This window comes from Triturus cristatus, chromosome 1_1 (genome assembly GCF_964204655.1).
Source record: "Triturus cristatus chromosome 1_1, aTriCri1.1, whole genome shotgun sequence".
Taxonomy (NCBI): Eukaryota; Metazoa; Chordata; class Amphibia; order Caudata; family Salamandridae; genus Triturus; species Triturus cristatus.
This window is the reverse complement of record NC_140579.1, coordinates 950,589,202-950,614,484: the sequence shown is the minus strand read 5'-3', so window position 1 is coordinate 950,614,484 and position 25,283 is coordinate 950,589,202.

The window sequence follows — 25,283 nt, the reverse complement described above, 5'->3', positions numbered from 1 at the left end:
ATTAATTCCCTAGATTCAAATTCCGCAGTTTATCAAGACAACTGGGTTTGGGGAAACCTGAACATAGTTTTACTTAAAGTCTGCTACCCTAACAAGGAGGGACTTCCCAAAAGAACAGGAACTGATCTAGAAAATGAAGTATATGGATTAGGTAATTTTACACTTAACCTCATGATCCTGAACGTTGAATCTGAAGCTACACCAATCTTGCCCGCCATGTCAGTATTCCCAGTAAAAGGGGAATTATGTATAAGAAAGAATGGTTCCATACACATGGGCCACAGTAAATGCACCACTGTAATAAAATTCAGTGATCAAGGCAAGTCTACATTTAGAGCTTCCCATCATTCCTACTTCATATGTGGCCAGACCGCATATATATGTCTACCTTTAGATTGGGATGGTACCTGTTACATAGCATTCCTTCTGCCACCTGTTTTCCTAGCTCCTCCTGATTATCATAGAAATACCCATTTAGTACACAATAGACAGCAGAGAGATCTCCCAATTGTCGATTACACTGAAACAGCATGGGAAAAATACACAGATTTCAATAAAGGTTTCTTTCCCTATATAGGTACAGTCACTAATAGTAAGCTGATACGTAGATTAACCAGAACCCTTGAAGCAGTAGTGAACGAAACTATTTCCGCCTTAGGCAATTTAACAGAAGAGCAGTCTGCTATGCGGATTGTTGTGCTTCAAAATCGTCTTGTCCTTGACGTCATCCTGGCCGATAGGGGCGGAGCTTGTAGGGTCATCGGATCAAGTTGTTGCATTTTCATACCAGAAAATTCGCCGTCAGTATATAAAGCCATAACCCGCCTTCATAAGATTATAAACCAGATACACCAGAGTCCAGGCACCTGGACTTGGTCCGGTTGGTTCTGGGGCGTGTTGTCAGCCTGGGGAAGGAGAATACTATCCTTCCTAGGTATTGGCTTTCTCATACTATTCAGTTGCTGCTTATGTCTACAATGTGGGCCAGCGATTTGTGGTCTGTGTGCCACCTCGTGTATCCCACCTCCAAGTTTTCGTTCGAGATCCCGGAAGAAGAAAGAAGAACAAATGATGATATATGAACAGATCGATGGATTGATGAAGATCGATATCTCCTGAGGGTCCGAAGGGGACAAGGAGGGAATGAGGAAATATGAATTTTGTGATCAGTTATGTCCCCTATCGTAGACCCCAAAGGCTCCATGTGCATGCTATAAGTACATGTATGTTCCCTCCTGCTCCAGTTCTGAAGACGCAAATATATGTGCGTCCACCGTCAACATGTCCTCTTTCAGATCCGCCATGAATGGGTCAGATATTCCATTCCTAAGTATGAAAGGCCACCGACTTTATGTGGTTCACTTTCCACATTTCACAGATTCAGGCGAGTAGGCCCGAATTCTGTCATCAAGCCTTTTCCTGCCTTCTGCTTCTGAAAGCTCCAGTCTGAGCCTGCATCTGTGACCATGAACTTTGTCTTACTCCTTGCGCGGCTAACGGTGCCTGATCCAGCCTGTCGCCTGCCAAAAACTGTATTTCACCTTCGAGATTATCTCCTTCGCTCCTCATCCGATGCATTCCTGTCTAGTAGTTTAGGTAAACATTCCTCCAGCTACCATGCAAAGGGGCCAGGCCTCGCTGTCCTCATGCAAGTAATTCATAGCTCCGTTACCATGGAATATTCCTACCCCCTCGCATCTAGTGTAGACACTTAGACGCTTGTACACGCACTAACAGTCAGTATAGTCAGTATAGAATAAGATTCTATCCTAAGAGACCTCTCCTTTTGGATAACACAGTTCTTTAAACATAGGATATTAGATATGATTTGGGATTAGGTTGACATAACCCCAGACTTCTGTCTCCACATGTAGAGCTAAATGTCAAGTCTCCTTCACCCTCTAGTTGCACGTCAATCACACGTCATGCGGCTGCGTGCGCATCTTTGCCAAACATTTCTGCTGACATTGCAGGATTCTTTTATGGATCCACCCACTTGTGACATCATGTTTAATGACGTATTTTAGTTACACCCATGTTTACGCCTCTATTAGTTACGTATGCACAGTTTTTCTGTACTATCAGCTGTCACGCCTCTTGCATCTGTTTCACTGTAATGCCTTTTCTATAAAAATGATTACCTGTCAATAATATATGCTCCCTTCCTTCCTGAACTTTCGTGGTGATGGAATAGAAGGCCCACAATTCGAATTGTCTTCCTTTTTATAGGAATAAAGCATTTTAAAACCTCTAATACCACGGATTCTGCCTCTTATATTTACTGAGTTATTCTTAATAGACTTTACCGCATAAAAAATAGTACCGGTAACGAAATATTTACCACAGTTCGCTGAGCTGGCGGGAGGGTTCTGGCTCAGGGATGCGGCGAGCTGGTCGGCTGTGATCTTGTTCCAGCTTCTGCGGGGAACCTGTTGCTGGTGGTGGTGGAGCGTGGTCCTTCTGAAGCTGAAGTGGACGCAGCTGTGGTCCGCCCAGTGGAGTCCGGTGGCGTGGCTGAAGGAGATGTCCTTGCTGGAGGAGAAGACGGGGTCGAGCGTGTGGCTGGCGTAGTGGGTGGGGGTGGTCACCAGTTGCTTGAGTCTGAGGTTGGCGAGGTTGTCCAGCAGGGTGGTGGTGTTGCGGTTGTTGTTGTTCTCCAGGTGGAAGTTGAGGTCCCCGAGGAGGATGTAGTCAGCGGAGGGGAGGGCGTGCGGACTGATGAAGTGGGCGATGTCTTCGCTGAATTGTGTACGTGGTCCCGGGGGTCTGTAGATGTGGGTGCCTCTGAGGGTGGTCTTGGGGTCGGTGTGGATCTGGAAGTGCCGGTGTTCGGCGGCTGTGAGGGTGTCGTCGGAGTTGGTCGTGATGCGGATGCTGTTCTTGTGGACGATGGCGATGCCTCCTCCGGTCTGATTGACGCGGTCTCTCCGGGTGATCTTGTATCCGTCCGGGATGGCGATAGCAATGTCGGGCCCTGAGGAGGCAATCATCCAGGTTTCCGTGAGGAAGGCGACGTCTGGAGATGTGGTGTCGAGCAGGTTCCAGAGTTCCACGGCGTGCCTGTGGACGGATTGGGTGTTGAGCAGAATGCACTTCAGGTGGTTGCTGCTGGTGCTCGGCTTGGTGGGTGCGGTGCAGGTCCGGATGCAGGAGAGGTTGCAGGAGAGGCAGATGAAGGGTCCGTGGGTGCGTCTCGGGGTGGCTTGGTAGCATGCGGGGATCCGGCCGATGTTGAGTGCGTTGAGTGTGGCGGCGTCGTACGTCCGGCGGGTGGGCTGGTATCTGCGGGGACCAGGGTGTTGGGCGCTGGGCGCGGGCCAGGTTCGGACGGGCGCAGACGGGCTTGCCTTTGGCACGCCTTCGGCGCACAACCGGCGCGCCCGCTGCGCGTCAACGCTGCGCGTGGGCGACATAAGTAAGGAGCCGGGAGGGCGGGTCAGCTGGGTGGCGGTGAATGGGCGGTGGGGGGCAGGGCCGCAGGGAGGTAGCGGCAGGAAAGTCGCTCGGATCGAGCGGCCGGCTCTGCGGTGGATGGGGCGCTCTGGAGGCAGTCGGTGTCAGCGGGAGCGGAAGGGGGCGACCAGGCCTAGGAGAGGCGCAGTGGTCACACACACAACTACCCACCCAACCAACCACAACCATACAGAACTGCACACGCACACCCAACCGCACACACAACCACACACACACACAATTGCACACACACAACCACACACATGCAACCGCACACACCCAACCGCACACACCCAACCGCACACACAACCCCACACCCAACTGTACACCCACAACCACACGCACAACCACACGCACAACCACACGCACAACCACATGCACAACCACACGCACAACCGCACACCCACAACCACACGCACAACCACACGCACAACCACACGCACAACCACATGCACAACCACACGCAAAACCACACACACAACCATATAAACAACCCCACACAACCTCACACTACCACACACACAACTACAATAACAACCACAAACACAACCACAAGCACAACCACACACACAACCACAACCAAACACACACAACCACACACACAGAACCACAACCACACCCAACCCCACACACAACCCCACACACAACCCCACATACAACCCCACACACACACAACCACACACACAACCATACACAACCACAACCAAACACACAACCAACCACACACACAACCACACACAACTCCCACACACAACCCCACACACACTACCCCATACATACAACCACACACAACTGCACACAGAGCCACACACAACTGCACACAGAGCCACACACAAAGGGATACATACACACAACCACACACACAGCCACACACACACCACCGCACACACCACACCCACCCACAACCACACACACCCCACCCACCCACAACCACACCCACAACCACACCCCCACACAACCACCCACCACACACAGCCACACACGCAACCACATACAACCCCCATACAACCACACACAACCAACCACACACAACCACACACACAACACAACCATGCCCAACCACAACCACACACAACCACACACAACCCCCACACACAACCCCACACACACAACCCCACACATACAACCACACACACAAATGCACACACACAACTGCACACACAGCCACACACAACTGCACACACAACCACACACACAGCCACACATACACCACCGCACATACCACACCCACCCACAACCACACCCACCCACAACCACACCCACAACCACCCACAATGACTGCACCCACAACCATACCCACACCCCCACACAACCACCCACCACACACACAACCACACACAGCCACACACACAAGCCCCCCCACACACAACCACACACACAATCGCATGCACCACACCCACCCACAACCCCACCCGCACCCACAACCACCCCCCCACAACCACCCAAACATAACCACACACACAGCCACACACACAGCCACACACACAGCCACACATGTAGCCACACACACAGCCACACACACAGCCACACACACAACCACACACACAACCACACACACACCACACCCACAACCACACCCACACCACACCCAACCACACACACAACCTCACCCGCACCCACAACCACACAAATACAACCACAAACAACCACACCCACCCACAACCGCACCCAACCACACCCACAACCAAACACCCACAACCAAACACACACAGCCAAACATACACAACCAAACACACACAACTACACACTCACAACCACACACAACCCCACACATAACCACAACCATACACAACTGCACACGCACACCCATAACCACACACCCAACCGCACAACCACACACACACAACTGCACTCCCAACCACAGACACAACCGCACACCCAACCGCACACCCAACTGCACACCCAACACAACCACATGCACAACCACACACACAACCACACACAACTACAATAACACAACCATACACAACCATCACACAAAACCACACACACACCCCACCACATCCATACAGAACCACAACCACACACACCATCACACACACCCACACACCACACCCAACCACAACCAACCGCAACCCCACCCACCCACAACTGCACACAACCACACAACCACACACCACACCCAACCACACACCCAACCGCACACCCACAGCTGTACCCACAACCGCACCACAACTGCACCCACTACACACACAACCATATACAACCTCACACACACAACCACAGCCACACCTGCACCCAACCACACCCGCACACAACCACACCCACCCACAACCACACCCACAACCACACAACCATACACATACAACCACACACAACCCCACACACAACCTCACACACAACCACACACACAACCGCAATCGCACCCATAACCACACACCACAACCACACAGCCACACACACCACACCACACCCACACCCAACCACACACAACCTCACCCGCTCACACAACCACACAAATACAACCCCACACACAACCCCACACATACAACCACACACAACCACATACAACCACATACAACCACATACACAACCACACACAACCACAATAACACACAACCACACCCACAACCACACACACAACCACAACCACACACACAACCACACACACAACTACAATAACACAACCACACGCACAACCACGCACACAACCACACAAACACACAACCAAAATCACACAACCAACCACACACACAACCACACACCCACAACCACACCCAACCCCACACCCAACCCCATACAACCACACACAACCACACACACAACCACACACACACAACCACACACACACAACCAAACTCCCAACCATACACACAACCGCACACCCAACACAACCACATGCACAACCACACACACAACCACACACACAACTACAATAACACAACCATGCACAACCACACACACACAACCATCACACACAACCACACACACACACCACCACATCCATACAGAACCACAACCACACACAGCCACACATACAACCACACACACCCACACACCATGCCCAACCACAACCAACCACAACAACACCCACCCACAACTGCACACAACCACACACATGAACACAACCACACCCAACTGCACACCCACAGCTGTACCCACAACCGCAACCACAACTGCACCCACTACACACAACCACACACAGCCACACCTGCACCCAACCACACCCGCACCCAACCACACCCGCACCCAACCACACCCGCACCCAACCACACCCATACCCAACCACACCCGTACCCAACCACACCCACCCGCACCCACAACTACACCCACAACCACACAACCACACACACCCAAACCGCACCCAACCACCCACACAACCACACACACAACCCCACACACAGCCACATCTGCAATCGCACCCGCACACCACAACCACACACAGCCACTGTTAGACGGACCGGGAGGGTCGGCCGAGGACAAGGGGAGAGGTCTCCAGGGAGAGCCGTCTCCAGCAATCGTACAGATGAGTAACTTCCCCCCCACAGATATACACCACACAAGGATAGGATTTAACGTTCTTTATAAGCGATTTCTTAAGGTACGATGGAATGGTACAAGGAGGTCTGGACTCAGGGGTCCCCTCGATTTCAGTCTCTTGGTTTGGGAAAGGGGGTAGCGGGACAGTCTGGTTACCAATCTGGTAGCTGAGATGGTGTGATGGATAGCTCACAATCCTCGAGCTCGATGCTCTAGCTTTGGACGGGCCGCGGCAGCGCCAGCAGGTCCCGGTGAAGGTGGTCGTTACACGGTCCGCGGCAGCGCCAGCAGGTCCCAATGAAGGTGGTCGTTACACGGTCTGCGGCAGCGCCAGCAGGTCCCGATGAAGGTGGTCGTTACAACGGTCCGCGGCAGCGCCAGCAGGTCCCGACGAGGATGGAGGATGCAGAAGGCCGCGGCAGCGCCAGCAGGCAGGACGATAGTTCACAAGGCAGGGCTACGGCAGCGCCGGTAGTCCGTCAAGGCTGAGTTCTTCTCGGTGTCTCTCGACTCCAGGATACAACTGCCTCCCTGCTCTGGAGCTGCCCTAGTTATAGGTCTGGCGCCCTTTGATGTCCGGACCCTCGCACTTGGAGGTCGGAAGGTCCGGGATGAGGGAGTCCAGACACCCAGCAGGGGGGTGGAGCCAGCGCCCGGGGGAGCTGGAGGGCTATCGGCACCTGGCGGGGGAGAGCCATCGACACTTCTTTCTCCCATTGACCTGCCAAGTGGTCCGTTCACCTCCTGGGTGGATGGTGGTGCCGGGATGTCGGGGCCTGGCCAGGCCCAGGGTTAGGGTCGGGCTGAGGCCACGCGGCCTCGTGGTGCAGTGTCCAAGATGGCGGCTGGTCCGGCCGGGGGAGCCGGTAGTGGTTCGGCCCCATGATACATGGATGTCCGGGGGCAGGAGTTCCGTCGGGAGACGGGGTGCGGGTTGTTCTTGTGGGTAACACCTGGAGGGCCGGGGCTTGGGCCCTGTCATGCGGGGAGGGAGCAAGCCCTTCATGTGGCCTGTCCAACATGCGTCCCCCCCAGCTGAAGGCAGGGAGAGTCACCCATCCTCTTGGGGACTCTCCTCGTCGAGGCGGAAAAAGCGTGACAGGCCATCTGCGTTGGCGTGGTCTTGGCCCGGTCGATGTTCCACAGTGAAGTCCATCCCCTGCAGGGAGATGGACCAGCGCAATAGTTTGGGGTTTTCCCCCCGTGTTAGAAAGGGTAGACGGACCGGGAGGGTCGGCCGGGGTCAGGAGGAGAGGTCTCCAGGGAGAGCCGTCTCCAGCGATCGTACAGACAAGTAACTTCCCCCCCACAGACAGATACCACACACGGATAAGGTTCAGGGTTCTTTATAAGCACTTCTTAGGGTACGGTTGAATGGTACAAGGAGGTCTGGACTCAGGGGTCCCCTCGATTCAAGTCTCTCAAAGCAGGGTAAGGGGTAGCGGGACAGTTTGTCTACCAGTCAGGTAGTTTGGATGAGATGATGATTAGCTCACAATCCTCGAGCTTAGTTGGTACGGGCCGCGGCAGCGCCAGCAGGTCCCGGTGGAGATGGTCGGTACACGGTCCGCGGCAGCGCCAGCAGGTCCCAGTGGAGATGGTCGAGGTACGGTCCGCGGCAGCGCCAGCAGGTCCCAGTGGAGATGGTCGAGGTACGGTCCGCGGCAGCGCCAGCAGGTCCCGGTGAGGATGGTCGTTACAACGGGCCGCGGCAGCGCCAGCAGGTCCCGACGAGGATGGATGTTGTAGAAGGCCGCGGCAGCGCCAGCAGGCAGGACGATGGTTCACAAGAGCGGGCTACGGCAGCGCCAGTAGTCCGTCAAGGCTGAGTTCTCTCGGTGTCTCTCGACTCCAGGATACAACTGCCTTCCTGCTCCGGAGTTGCCCCAGTTATAGGGCAGCCGCCCTTTGATGTCCGGACCCTCGCACTTGGAGGTCGGAGGGCCCGGGATGAAGGTGTCCAGACACCCAGCAGGGGGTGGAGCCAGCGCCTGGGGGAGCTGGAGGCGATCGGCACCTGGCGGGGGAAGAGCTCTTGACACTTCGTCCTCCCATTGACCTGCCAAGTGGTCCGCTCACCTCCCGGGTGGATGGTGGTGCCGGGATGTCGGGGCCGGCCAGGCCCGGGGTTAGGGTCGGGGCTAGGCCACGCGGCCTCGTGGTGCAGGGCCCAAGATGGCGGCTTGAACCGGCCGGGGGAGCCGGTGGGGCTGGGCCCCGTGATGAGTAGAGGTCCGAGGGCAGAAGATCCGTCGTGAGACGGGGTACAGGTGCTTTTCGTGGGTTATGCCTGGTGGGCCGGAGCTCGGGCCCTGTCGTGCGGGGAGGGAGCAAGCCCTTCGTGTGGCCTGCCCAACACCCCGCATCTGCATTAGCCACTGCAGGGGTCGATGATCTGTTTGCACCCGGAAGTGGGTACCGAAGAGATAGGGCCGGAGCTTTTTGAGGGCCCACACCACTGCGAAGGCCTCCCTCTCAATTGTGCTCCAGCGCTGTTCTCGGGCCAGGAGGCGTCTGCTGATGAAGGCCACCGGCTGGTCAAGACCCTCGGGGTTCAGCTGGGAGAGAACCGCCCCGATGCCGTGGTCGGAGGCGTCCGTTTGCACAATGAATTCCCGACTGTAATCGGGGGCCTGGAGCACAGGGGCAGTGCACAGGGCGGCTTTCAGCTTCTCGAAGGCCGCTTGACAGTCGGGGGTCCAGTTAATCTTCTTCGGGTGGTTTTTGGACGTGAGACCCGTGAGGGGCCCCACAATGCTGCCATAGTCCCTCACGAACCGCCGGTAGTAGCCGGTGAGCCCCAAGAATGCTCGGACCTCGGTCTGCGTGACTGGGGGCTGCCAGGACTGGATGGCAGCGATTTTGAGTTGCAGAGGGGCCACCAGACCGCTTCCCACCTGGTGTCCGAGGTAGGTCACGGATCCCTGACCAATTTGGCACTTGCCGGCCTTGATTGTGAGGCCGGCCCGCTGGAGGGCCTGCAGGACCTCTCGGAGGTGGTGGAGGTGGTCGGATCAGTGGCGGCTGTACACAGCGATATCGTCCAGGTAGGCGGCGCTGAACTCCTCGAGCCCCGCCAAGACCTGGTTCACTAGTCGCTGAAAAGTAGCTGGGGCATTCTTCATGCCGAAGGGCATGACCTTGAAGTGGTAGTGGCCATCGGGGGTAGAAAAGGCGGACCGTTCTTGGGCCAGGGGTGTGAGACCGATCTGCCAGTAGCCCGCTGTCAGATCGAAGATGCTGAGGTAGCGGGCAGCCCCCATGCGGTCGATCAATTCATCCGCTCGGGGGATGGGATGAGCGTCGGTCCTGGTGACAGCATTCAAGCCCCGATAGTCGACGCAGAATCGGAGTTCAGGAGTGGTGCCGGGGGCAGCAGCTTTGGGGACCAGCACGACCGGGCTGGCCCAGGGGCTGTCCGAGGGCTCGATGACCCCGAGCGTGAGCATCTTGGATATTTCCTCTTGGATGCAGGCCCGCACCCGATCTGGTACGCGGTAGGCCCGGTGTCTGATAGGGGGACTGTCCCCAGTGTCTACATCGTGCAAGCACCAGGGGGTGACCCCTGGGGTGAGGGAAAACAAAGTAGCAAACTGCAGCAGGAGGTCCCGGCAGCTTTGGCGCTGCTCTGGGGTGAGGGCCTCGGAGAGCCGGACCCCGTCCACGGAGCCATCTTTCTCCTGAGTCTTCAGGAGATCAGGGAGAGGCTCGGAGTCTTCTTCCGCCCCACTGTCTGTAGCCATCAGGAGGCTGAGTTCCGAGCGCACAAAGTGGGGTTTGAGTCTGTTGGTGTGGAGGACCCGGAGGGGGTTCCGGGGAGACTCCATATCGATGAGATAGGTGACTGGGCTCTTGCGTTCGACCACTTTGAAGGGCCCCGTCCACTTGTCCTGCAAGGCACATGGTTCGGTGGGGGACATCACCCACACTTGCTGACCAGGTTCGAATTCGACGGAGGAGGCATTTTGATCGTACCATTTTTTCATGTCCTCCTGACTGGCCTCAAGATTCGCTTTTGCCATTTCCCTGAATCGCCGGGTCTGATTGCGTAGTGTCAGGAGGTACTTGAAGACGTCTGGAGGGGTCTTTAGGGGGGCAATCTCCCAACCTTCTTTGACTAGGCTGAGGGGCCCTCGCACAGGGTGCCCGTACAAGAGTTCGAAACGGCTAAAACCGAGGGACTTCTGGGGAACTTCTCGATAGGCGAAGAGGAGGCACGGAAGTAGTACATCCCACTGGCGACGGAGGGGCTCTTCCAATCCCCCAATCATTCCCTTGAGCGTGCGGTTGAATCGCTCAACTAGTCCGTTTCCTTGAGGATGATAGGGGGTCGTGAATCGGTAGGTGACCCCGCACTGTTGCCAGAGGGACTTCATATATTTCGAAATAAAGTTTGTGCCTCGGTCGCTGACGACTTCTCGGGGAAAGCCCACCCGGGAGAAGATCCCCATTAAGGCCCGGCCAACCACCGGAGCTGTTACAGTTCGCAGGGGCACAGCCTCGGGGTAGCGGGTGGCGTGGTCCACCAGTACCAGGATGAACCGATGTCCTTGTGCTGTGCGGGGGTCCAGGGGCCCCACAATGTCTATTCCCACCCTCTCGAACGGGGTGGTGACAACTGGGAAGGGTTGCAGAGGTGCTTTGAGTTTGCGGCCGCTCTTCCCGCTGGCCTGGCACGTGGGGCAGGACCGGCAGTGGTTGAGGACGTCGTTTCGCATCTTCGGCCAGAAAAAGTGGGTCACCAGGCGACTGTAGGTTTTGTCCTGGCCCAGGTGTCCAGCCAGAGGGACATCGTGGGCCAAATTTAACAGGAAGTCTCTGAAACGGAGGGGCACCACCAGCACTCGACTGGCCCCTAACTCCGCGATTCTCTGCTCACTGTATAACAGGTCGTTATCCCAATAGACCCAATGGGCTCCGGTGGTGTCCCCTGCGCTCTGGGCGATGGCTTGCTGGCGGAGTCCCTTGAGGGAGGGACAGGTCTTCTGCTCTTGACGGAACTGTTCCTGGGTGGGCCCCCCTTCTTGACGCCACTGAGCCAGGTCGGGAAGGTCCTGGGGCTGGGCGACCCCTTCGGGGGTTTGCTCTGGGGGGTCGGTATAGTCGGTGTCCTCTACTGGAGCGATCGGGGGAGGAGGTGCAGGCCATTCTGGTTCTTCTGGTCGGGGGATGGCACGGGCGGCCATGGACCGGGTGGTTACGCACGCCCAGTCCGGGAGGCCCAGCATCCCCAGGTGCTCTCTTCTTTCGACGGCGGCCCACGGGGAACTCTCAAGATCATTCCCCAGGAGACAGTCCACGGGGGCATCATCCCGGACCGTCACCTTCAACATGCCGGAGACCCCTCCCCATTCGAAGGGGACGCAGGCCATCCGACATAGACTCTCCGAATTGTCGGCTGAGCGGACGGGGCAGAGAATGTTCGGCAGGATCTGCTCTGGCTTTACCAGGTGACAGCGGACGGCCGTCACACTGGCCCCTGTGTCACGTAGGGCTTCGGCCCGGCGCCCATTAATGTTCACCCACTGGCTATATTTTCTGGTGTTGGCGGGTAGGGGGGCCCGCGGTACCATGTCTTTTCCCCCTAGGCACGCTAGAACCCTGGCGGCCGGTTCCCACTCTTGTTGTGCCTGCTCGTATTCTTCTTGTTCTTCGGAGATTTGTTCTCCCCCCAGGGCGGCGGCAGCTACCTGGCGGGGTTTTGGAGTTTGGTTCTGTGGACAGTTCGGGTCATTGGCGTAGTGGCCGACTCGCTGGCATCGGTGACACGTGACGTTGGCCCGGAACCCTGGGCGCATCGGGGGGTTCCCCCGGCTGGCCGGGGGCGGGGTGCTGGCAGCGGGAGCGGCCGGGACGGTGTCTCTCCCTCGCCCCTGGCCTCCTCCTCGGGGACGGTGCTGACCTTGGTTGTTCCGGTTCTGCTCGTGTGGCCCTCTCCGGCCCTCTCGGGTGCTTTCCCACCGGTCAGCTTCGGCGGCTAGTTGCCGCGGGTCAGTCAATTTACTGTCGAGGAGGTGCTGCCTGAGCTCGACGAAGCAGTTGTTAGAGAGGTGCTCCCACACCATGAGATTAAAAAGTTGCTCGTAGGTCGTTACGTGGCTTCCCTTGATCCAACCCTCGAAGGCTCGCTAGAACCAACCCCCTAGGCACGCTAGAACCCTGGCGGCCGGTTCCCACTCTTGTTGTGCCTGCTCGTATTCTTCTTGTTCTTCGGAGATTTGTTCTCCCCCCAGGGCGGCGGCAGCTACCTGGCGGGGTTTTGGAGTTTGGTTCTGTGGACAGTTCGGGTCATTGGCGTAGTGGCCGACTCGCTGGCATCGGTGACATGTGACGTTGGCCCGGAACCCGGGCGCATCGGGGGGTTCCCCCGGCTGGCCGGGGGCGGGGTGCTGGCAGTGGGAGCGGCCGGGACGGTGTCTCTCCCTCGCCCCTGGCCTCCTCCTCGGGGACGGTGCTGACCTTGGTTGTTCCGGTTCTGCTCGTGTGGCCCTCTCCGGCCCACTCGGGTGCTTTCCCACCGGTCAGCTTCGGCGGCTAGTTGCCGCGGGTCAGTCAATTTACTGTCGAGGAGGTGCTGCCTGAGCTCGACGAAGCAGTTGTTAGAGAGGTGCTCCCACACCATGAGATTAAAAAGTTGCTCGTAGGTCGTTACGTGGCTTCCCTTGATCCAACCCTCGAAGGCTCGGCTGAAATAGTTGACATATTCCACCCAAGTTGTACCCGGGATCCGGGTGCAGTCCCGAAACCTCTGGCGGTACATTTCGGGTGTGAGCCCATATCGGGTGAGGAGGGCAGCCTTCATGTGGTCATAGGATGACATCTGATGGTCTGGGAGCTGTAGCAGGGCATCGCGGCCTTCGTTGACGAACCTCCCCCATAGGCCGGCTCCCCAGTCACTTCGATCGATCCGGTGGGAGGTCATGGCGATCTCGTAGGCCTTGAACCACTGTTGTATGTCGTCCTCTCGGACATACTCTCGGACGACATCCTTGGGGATGTGGACTTTCTTGTCTGTCGCTCCCGGGGTGCGCGGTCGCTCAGGCACCTCCGGTTCTTTGTTCTGCTTCCGTAGTTCTATTTCTGCCAGTTTGCGCTCGTGTTCGTATGCTAATCTTTTTTCTTCGAGCTCTCTCTGCCTCTGTTTTTCTTCCCGTTCTTCTCGGAGCCGCAGATGTTCTAGGTTCAGTTTTTGCTCGGCTAATTTTAGTTCACCGTCCATTTTGAGCCGTGCCATTTCTAACTCATGTAGTCTGTTTTTTCTCTTTCTTGGATCTCTTCCTGCGAGAGGCCCGGTCCTCGCTCCTCGGGAGCCGTGGCGTTCCTCTCTGATGCTGCACCGTTTCTGTCTGGGGATCTGGCGACCCCGGTTTCTGCCCACGACTCAATGGCGTGCTTAAAATCGTCTTTGGTACTCAGGCCGGTGGTAGCAATGCCTAGTTCCATGCAGAATTGTTTCAATTCACGATGGCTGTACTCTTCCAATTTATCCATCTGGAATTTCTCGGTGGATCCGCTCTCTTTGGTTGACATTGTGGTTTTGTCGTGGGGTGAGCTACTCTCTGTACGATTACGCGTTGATTCAGATCGCGCCGCTGGCCACCAATGTTAGACGGACCGGGAGGGTCGGCCGAGGACAAGGGGAGAGGTCTCCGGGGAGAGCCGTCTCCAGCGATCATACAGATGAGTAACTTCCCCCCCACAGATATACACCACACAAGGATAGGATTTAACGTTCTTTATAAGCGATTTCTTAAGGTACGATGGAATGGTACAAGGAGGTCTGGACTCAGGGGTCCCCTCGATTTCAGTCTCTTGGTTTGGGAAAGGGGGTAGCGGGACCGTCTGGTTACCAATCTGGTAGCTGAGATGGTGTGATGGATAGCTCACAATCCTCGAGCTCGATGCTCTAGCTTTGGACGGGCCGCGGCAGCGCCAGCAGGTCCCGGTGAAGGTGGTCGTTACACGGTCCGCGGCAGCGCCAGCAGGTCCCGATGAAGGTGGTCGTTACACGGTCCACGGCAGCGCCAGCAGGTCCCGATGAAGGTGGTCGTTACAACGGTCCGCGGCAGCGCCAGCAGGTCCCGACGAGGATGGAGGATGCAGAAGGCCGCGGCAGCGCCAACAGGCAGGACGATAGTTCACAAGGCAGGGCTACGGCAGCGCCGGTAGTCCGTCAAGGCTGAGTTCTTCTCGGTGTCTCTCGACTCCAGGATACAACTGCCTCCCTGCTCTGGAGCTGCCCTAGTTATAGGTCTGGCGCCCTTTGATGTCCAGACCCTCGCACTTGGAGGTCGGAAGGTCCGGGATGAGGGAGTCCAGACACCCAGCAGGGGGGTGGAGCCAGCGCCCGGGGGAGCTGGAGGGCGATCGGCACCTGGCAGGGGAGAGCCATCGACACTTCTTTCTCCCATTGACCTGCCAAGTGGTCCGTTCACCTCCTGGGTGGATGGTGGTGCCGGGATGTCGGGGCCTGGCCAGGCCCAGGGTTAGGGTCGGGCTGAGGCCACGCGGCCTCGTGGTGCAGTGTCCAAGATGGCGGCTGGTCCGGCCGGGGGAGCCGGTAGTGGTTCGGCCCCATGATACATGGATGTCCGGGGGCAGGAGTTCCGTCGGGAGACGGGGTGCGGGTTGTTCTTGTGGGTAACACCTGGAGGGCCGGGGCTTGGGCCCTGTCATGCGGGGAGGGAGCAAGCCTTCATGTGGCCTGTCCAACAGCCACACACACCACACCCACACCACACCCAACCACACACACAACCTCACCCACAACCACACACACAACCTCACCCACAACCACACAAATACAACCCCACACACAACCCCACACATACAACCACACACAACCACATACAACCACATACACAACCACACACAACCACAATAACACACACACATACCACCACACACACAACCACAACCACACACAACCACAACCATACCCAACCCCACACCCAACCCCACACTTGCAATCGCACCCACAACTACACACACAGCCACACACACACCACAACCACACCCACACCACACCCAACCACACACACAACCTCACCCGCACCCACAACCACATAAATACAACCACACAAATACAACCACACAAATACAACCCCACACACCCCACACACAACCCCACAAATACCACATATAACCACACACACAACCACGCGCATAACCACACACAACCACACACAATCACACACATAACCACACACACAACCACCCACCCAACCAACCACAACCATACAGAATTGCATACGCACACCCAACCACACACACAACCACACACACACACAATTGCACACACACAACTGCATTCACGCAACCACACACACCCAACCGCGCACACCCAACCGCACACCCACAACCACATGCACAACCACACGCACAACCACACACACAACCACACACACAACCACATAAACAACCCCACACAACCACACACACAACTACAATAACCACCACAAACACAACCACAAGCACAACCACAAACACAACCACAGTCAAACACACACAACCACACACACAGAACCACAACCATACCCAACCCCACACACAACCCCACACAAGTCGCTGACGACTTCTCGGGGGAAGCCCACCCGGGAGAAGATCCCCATTAAGGCCCGGCCGACCACCGGAGCTGTTACAGTTCGCAGGGGCACAGCCTCAGGGTAGCGGGTGGCGTGGTCCACCAGTACCAGGATGAACCGATGTCCTTGTGCTGTGCGGGGGTCCAGGGGCCCCACAATGTCTATTCCCACCCTCTCGAACGGGGTGGTGACAACTGGGAAGGGTTGCAGAGGTGCTTTGAGTTTGCGGCCGCTCTTCCCGCTGGCCTGGCACGTGGGGCAGGACCGGCAGTGGTTGAGGACGTCGTTTCGCATCTTCGGCCAGAAAAAGTGGGTCACCAGGCGACTGTAGGTTTTGTCCTGGCCCAGGTGTCCAGCCAGAGGGACATCGTGGGCCAAATTTAACAGGAAGTCTCTGAAACGGAGGGGCACCACCAGCACTCGACTGGCCCCTAACTCCGCGATTCTCTGCTCACTGTATAACAGGTCGTTATCCCAATAGACCCAATGGGCTCCGGTGGTGTCCCCTGCGCTCTGGGCGATGGCTTGCTGGCGGAGTCCCTCGAGGGAGGGACAGGTCTTCTGCTCTTGACGGAACTGTTCCTGGGTGGGCCCCCCTTCTTGACGCCACTGAGCCAGGTCGGGAAGGTCCTGGGGCTGGGCGACCCCTTCGGGGGTTTGCTCTGGGGGGTCGGTATAGTCGGTGTCCTCTACTGGAGCGATCGGGGGAGGAGGTGCAGGCCATTCTGGTTCTTCTGGTCGGGGGATGGCACGGGCGGCCATGGACCGGGTGGTTACGCACGCCCAGTCCGGGAGGCCCAGCATCCCCAGGTACTCTCTTCTTTCGACGGCGGCCCACGGGGAACTCTCAAGATCATTCCCCAGGAGACAGTCCACGGGGGCATCATCCCGGACCGTCACCTTCAACATGCCGGAGACCCCTCCCCATTCGAAGGGGACGCAGGCCATCCGACATAGACTCTCCGAATTGTCGGCTGAGCGGACGGGGCAGAGAATGTTCGGCAGGATCTGCTCTGGCTTTACCAGGTGACAGCGGACGGCCGTCACACTGGCCCCTGTGTCACGTAGGGCTTCGGCCCGGCGCCCATTAATGTTCACCCACTGGCTATATTTTCTGGTGTTGGCGGGTAGGGGGGCCCGCGGGACCATGTCTTTTCCCCCTAGGCACGCTAGAACCATGGCGGCCGGTTCCCACTCTTGTTGTGCCTGCTCGTATTCTTCTTGTTCTTCGGAGATTTGTTCTCCCCCCAGGGCGGCGGCAGCTACCTGGCGGGGTTTTGGAGTTTGGTTCTGTGGACAGTTCGGGTCATTGGCGTAGTGGCCGACTCGCTGGCATCGGTGACACGTGACGTTGGCCCGGAACCCCGGGCGCATCGGGGGGTTCCCTCGGCTGGCCGGGGGCGGGGTGCTGGCAGAGGGAGCGGCTGGGACGGTGTCTCTCCCTCGCCCCTGGCCTCCTCCTCGGGGACGGTGCTGACCTTGGTTGTTCCGGTTCTGCTCGTGTGGCCCTCTCCGGCCCACTCGGGTGCTTTCCCACCGGTCAGCTTCGGCGGCTAGTTGCCGCGGGTCAGTCAATTTACTGTCGAGGAGGTGCTGCCTGAGCTCGACGAAGCAGTTGTTAGAGAGGTGCTCCCACACCATGAGATTAAAAAGTTGCTCGTAGGTCGTTACGTGGCTTCCCTTGATCCAACCCTCGAAGGCTCGGCTGAAATAGTTGACATATTCCACCCAAGTTGTACCCGGGATCCGGGTGCAGTCCCGAAACCTCTGGCGGTACATTTCGGGTGTGAGCCCATATCGGGTGAGGAGGGCAGCCTTCATGTGGTCATAGGATGACATCTGATGGTCTGGGAGCTGTAGCAGGGCATCGCGGCCTTCGTTGACGAACCTCCCCCATAGGCCGGCTCCCCAGTCACTTCGATCGATCCGGTGGGAGGTCATGGCGATCTCGTAGGCCTTGAACCACTGTTGTATGTCGTCCTCTCGGACATACTCTCGGACGACATCCTTGGGGATGTGGACTTTCTTGTCTGTCGCTCCCGGGGTGCGCGGTCGCTCGGGCACCTCCGGTTCTTTGTTCTGCTTCCGTAGTTCTATTTCTGCCAGTTTGCGCTCGTGTTCGTATGCTAATCTTTTTTCTTCGAGCTCTCTCTGCCTCTGTTTTTCTTCCCGTTCTTCTCGGAGATGTTCTAGGTTCAGTTTTTGCTCGGCTAATTTTAGTTCACCGTCCATTTTGAGCCGTGCCATTTCTAACTCATGTAGTCTGTTTTTTTCTCTTTCTTGGATCTCTTCCTGCGAGAGGCCCGGTCCTCGCTCCTCGGGAGCCGTGGCGTTCCTCTCTGATGCTGCACCGTTTCTGTCTGGGGATCTGGCGACCCCGGTTTCTGCCCACGACTCAATGGCGTGCTTAAAATCGTCTTTGGTACTCAGGCCGGTGGTAGCAATGCCTAGTTCCATGCAGAATTGTTTCAATTCACGATGGCTGTACTCTTCCAATTTATCCATCTGGAATTTCTCGGTGGATCCGCTCTCTTTGGTTGACATTGTGGTTTTGTCGTGGGGTGAGCTACTCTCTGTACGATTACGCGTTGATTCAGATCGCGCCGCTGGCCACCAATGTTAGACGGACCGGGAGGGTCGGCCGAGGACAAGGGGAGAGGTCTCCGGGGAGAGCCGTCTCCAGCGATCATACAGATGAGTAACTTCCCCCCCACAGATATACACCACACAAGGATAGGATTTAACGTTCTTTATAAGCGATTTCTTAAGGTACGATGGAATGGTACAAGGAGGTCTGGACTCAGGGGTCCCCTCGATTTCAGTCTCTTGGTTTGGGAAAGGGGGTAGCGGGACCGTCTGGTTACCAATCTGGTAGCTGAGATGGTGTGATGGATAGCTCACAATCCTCGAGCTCGATGCTCTAGCTTTGGACGGGCCGCGGCAGCGCCAGCAGGTCCCGGTGAAGGTGGTCGTTACACGGTCCGCGGCAGCGCCAGCAGGTCCCGATGAAGGTGGTCGTTACACGGTCCACGGCAGCGCCAGCAGGTCCCGATGAAGGTGGTCGTTACAACGGTCCGCGGCAGCGCCAGCAGGTCCCGACGAGGATGGAGGATGCAGAAGGCCGCGGCAGCGCCAACAGGCAGGACGATAGTTCACAAGGCAGGGCTACGGCAGCGCCGGTAGTCCGTCAAGGCTGAGTTCTTCTCGGTGTCTCTCGACTCCAGGATACAACTGCCTCCCTGCTCTGGAGCTGCCCTAGTTATAGGTCTGGCGCCCTTTGATGTCCAGACCCTCGCACTTGGAGGTCGGAAGGTCCGGGATGAGGGAGTCCAGACACCCAGCAGGGGGGTGGAGCCAGCGCCCGGGGGAGCTGGAGGGCGATCGGCACCTGGCGGGGGAGAGCCATCGACACTTCTTTCTCCCATTGACCTGCCAAGTGGTCCGTTCACCTCCTGGGTGGATGGTGGTGCCGGGATGTCGGGGCCTGGCCAGGCCCAGGGTTAGGGTCGGGCTGAGGCCACGCGGCCTCGTGGTGCAGTGTCCAAGATGGCGGCTGGTCCGGCCGGGGGAGCCGGTAGTGGTTCGGCCCCATGATACATGGATGTCCGGGGGCAGGAGTTCCGTCGGGAGACGGGGTGCGGGTTGTTCTTGTGGGTAACACCTGGAGGGCCGGGGCTTGGGCCCTGTCATGCGGGGAGGGAGCAAGCCTTCATGTGGCCTGTCCAACAGCCACACACACCACACCCACACCACACCCAACCACACACACAACCTCACCCACAACCACACACACAACCTCACCCACAACCACACAACCACACAAATACAACCCCACACACAACCCCACACATACAACCACATACAACCACATACAACCACATACACAACCACACACAACCACAATAACACACACACATACCACCACACACACAACCACAACCACACACAACCACAACCATACCCAACCCCACACCCAACCCCACACTTGCAATCGCACCCACAACTACACACACAGCCACACACACACCACAACCACACCCACACCACACCCAACCACACACACAACCTCACCCGCACCCACAACCACAACCACATAAATACAACCACACAAACACAACCACACAAATACAACCCCACACACCCCACACACAACCCCACAAATACCACATATAACCACACACACAACCACGCGCATAACCACACACAACCACACACAATCACACACATAACCACACACACAACCACCCACCCAACCAACCACAACCATACAGAATTGCATACGCACACCCAACCACACACACAACCACACACACACACAATTGCACACACACAACTGCATTCACGCAACCACACACACCCAACCGCGCACACCCAACCGCACACCCACAACCACATGCACAACCACACGCACAACCACACACACAACCACACACACAACCACATAAACAACCCCACACAACCACACACACAACTACAATAACCACCACAAACACAACCACAAGCACAACCACAAACACAACCACAGTCAAACACACACAACCACACACACAGAACCACAACCATACCCAACCCCACACACAACCCCACACACACACAACCCCACACACAACCACACACACAACCACACACAACCAAACACACAACCAACCACACACACAACCACACCCAAACACAACCACACACAACTCCCACACACAACCCCACACACACTACCCCACACATACAACCACACACAGCTGCACACACAGCCACACACAACTGCACACACACACAGCCACACACACCACTGCACACACCACACACACCCACAACCACACCTACCCCACCCACCCAGAACCACACCCACAACCACACCCCCACACAACCACCCACCACACACAGCCACACACACAACCACATACGACCCCCCACACAACCACACACAACCACACACAACCACGCCCAACCACAACCACACACAACCACACACAACCACACACAACCCCCACACACAACCCCACACACACAACCTCACACATACAACCACACACACAACCGCACACACAACTGCACACACAGCCACACACAACTGCACACACAGCCACACACAACTGCACACACACAACCACACACAGCCACACACACACACCACCGCACATACCACACACACCCACAACCACACACACCCACAACCATACTCATACCCCCACACAACCACCCACCACACACACAACCACACACAGCCATACACACAACCCCCCACACACAACCACACAAACAACCATTGCACGCACCACACCCACCCACAACCCCACCCACAACCACACCCCTACAACCACCCAAACACAACCACACACACAGCCACACACACAGCCACACACACAGCCACACACACAACCACACACACACCATACCCACAACCATACCCACACCACACCCAACCACACACACAACCTCACCTGCACCCACAACCACACAAATACAACCACACACAACCACACCCACCCACAACCGCACCCAACCACACCCACAACCAAACACCCACAACCAAACACCTACAACCAAACACCCACAACCAAACACCCACAACCAAACACCCACAACCAAACACCCACTACCACACACACACAACCACACACAACCCCACACATAACCACACACATAACCAACCACACACAACCAACCACACACAACCCCACACATACAACCCCACACACAACCACACATATAACCACATGCACAACCAAACACACAACCAACCACACACAACCACACCCAACACACAACCACACCCAACACACAACCACACCCAACACATAACCACACCCAACACACAACCACACCCAACAACACACAACCACACACAACCCCACACACAACCCCAGACACCCACTCCCATACACAATACCACACACCCGCCCCCACACACAATCCCACACACCCGCTCCTACACAACCACACACACAACCGCACACACACAACTGTACACACAGCCACACACACAACTACACACACACAACCACACCTAACCACACATATACAACCATGTGCAGCCACACCCGCAACCACACGTGCAACCACACACGCAACCACACCTGCAGCCACACCTGCAGCCACACCCACAGCCACACCCGCAGCCACACCCACAGCCACACCCACAGCCACACCCCCACACACACCACCACACACACAACCGAACACACACACACAACTGAACACACACACTCAACTGAGCACACACCACCACACACACAACCACACACACAACCGAACACACACACAACTGAACACACACACACACACAACTGAACACACACACAACCGAACACAAACACAACCAAACACACACACAACCAAACACACACACAACCAAACACACACAACCGACCACACACAACCACACACAACCACACCTGCACAATCAACCACACCCACACACACAACCCCACACATAAACCCCCACACAGAACCCCCCACACACAACCCCCACACGCATAACCACGCACAACCACCACACACAACCACCACACACACCACCACACACACAACCAAACACACAAAACCCCCCATACACAACACAACCCCCATACACAATCCCCCACACACAACCCCCACAACCACACACAACCCCCACAACCACATACACAACCCCCACATGCACAACCACCACACACACCACCACACACCACCAAACACACACAACCAACCACACACAACCACACACACACAACCACACACACACAATACCCCACACACAACCACACACACACAACCCCCACAACCACACACAACCCCTACATGCACAACCACCACACACAACCACCACACACAACCACTAGACACAACCACCACACACACCACCACACACAACCACACACCACAACCAACCACAATCACACCCACCCACATCTGCACACAACCACACACATGCACACAACCACACCCAACCGCACACCCACAGCTGTACTCATAAACACAACTGCACCCACTACACACACAACCTCACACACACGACCACACACAGCCACACCCGCACCCAACCACACCCGCACCCAACCATACCTGTACCCAACCACACCCGCACCAAACCACATCCGCACCCAACCACACCCACACCCAACCGCAACCAACCACACACGCACCCAACCACACCTGCACCCAACCACACCCGCACCCAACCACACCCATACCCAACCACACCTGTACCCAACCACACCCACACACAATCGCACCCACAACCACACACACACCCACAACCGCACCCAACCACCCTCACAACCATACACACAACCCCACACACAACCACATCTGCAATCGCAAACATAACTGCACCCGCACACCACAACCACACACAGCCACACACACCACACTGACACCACACCCAACCACACACACAACCTCACCCGCACCCACAACCACACAACCACACAAATACAACACCACACACAACCCCACACACAACCCCACACAAAACCCCACATATACAACCACACACAACCACATACAACCACATACACAACCACAATAACACACAACCACACACACATACCACCACACACATACAACCACACACATGCAACCACACACACACAACCACAACCACACACAACCATAACCATACCCAACCCCACACCCAACCCCACACTCGCAATTGCACCCACAACTACACACACAGCCACACACACACCACAACCACACCCACACCACACCCAACCACACACACAACCTCACCCACAATCACATAAATACAACCACACAAATACAACCACACAAATACAACCCCACACACAACCCCACAAATACCACACACAACCACACACACAACCACACACAAAACCACACACACAACCACACACACAACCACACACACAACCACACACACAACCAACCACAACCATACTGAACTGCACACGCACACCCAACCGCACACACAACCACACACACACTAAACTGTACACACAAAATCGCACACACCCAACCGCACACACAACCACACCCACAACCACATGCACAACCACATACACAACCACATAAACAACCCCACACAACCACACACTACCACACACACAACTACAATAACAACCACACACACAACCACAAGCACAACCACACACACAACCACACACACAGAACCACAACCACACCCAACCCCACACCCAACCCCATACACAACCCTACACACAACCACACACACAACCACACACACAACCACACACACAACCACACACAACCAAACACACAATGAACCCCACACAACCACACACACAACCACACACAACCACACACAACGCCCACATGCAACCCCACACACACTACCCCACACATACAACTGCACACACAGCCATACACAACTGCACACACAGTCACACACAACTGCACACACACACACACAACCACATACACAACCACACACAACCAAAATAACACACAACCACACCCACAACCACCCACACAACCACAACCACACACACAACCACAACCAAACACACACACAACCACAAACACAACTACAATAACACAACCACGCGCACAACCATGCACACAACCACACACAAACACACAACCAAAATCACACAACCAACCACACACACAACCACACACACAGAACCACAACCACACCCAACCCCATACAACCACACACACAACCGCATACACAACCACACACACAACCACACATACACACAACCACCCACACACAACCACACACACAACCACACACCCAACCAACCACAACCATACACACACACAACCACATACACAACCACACACAACCAAAATAACACACAA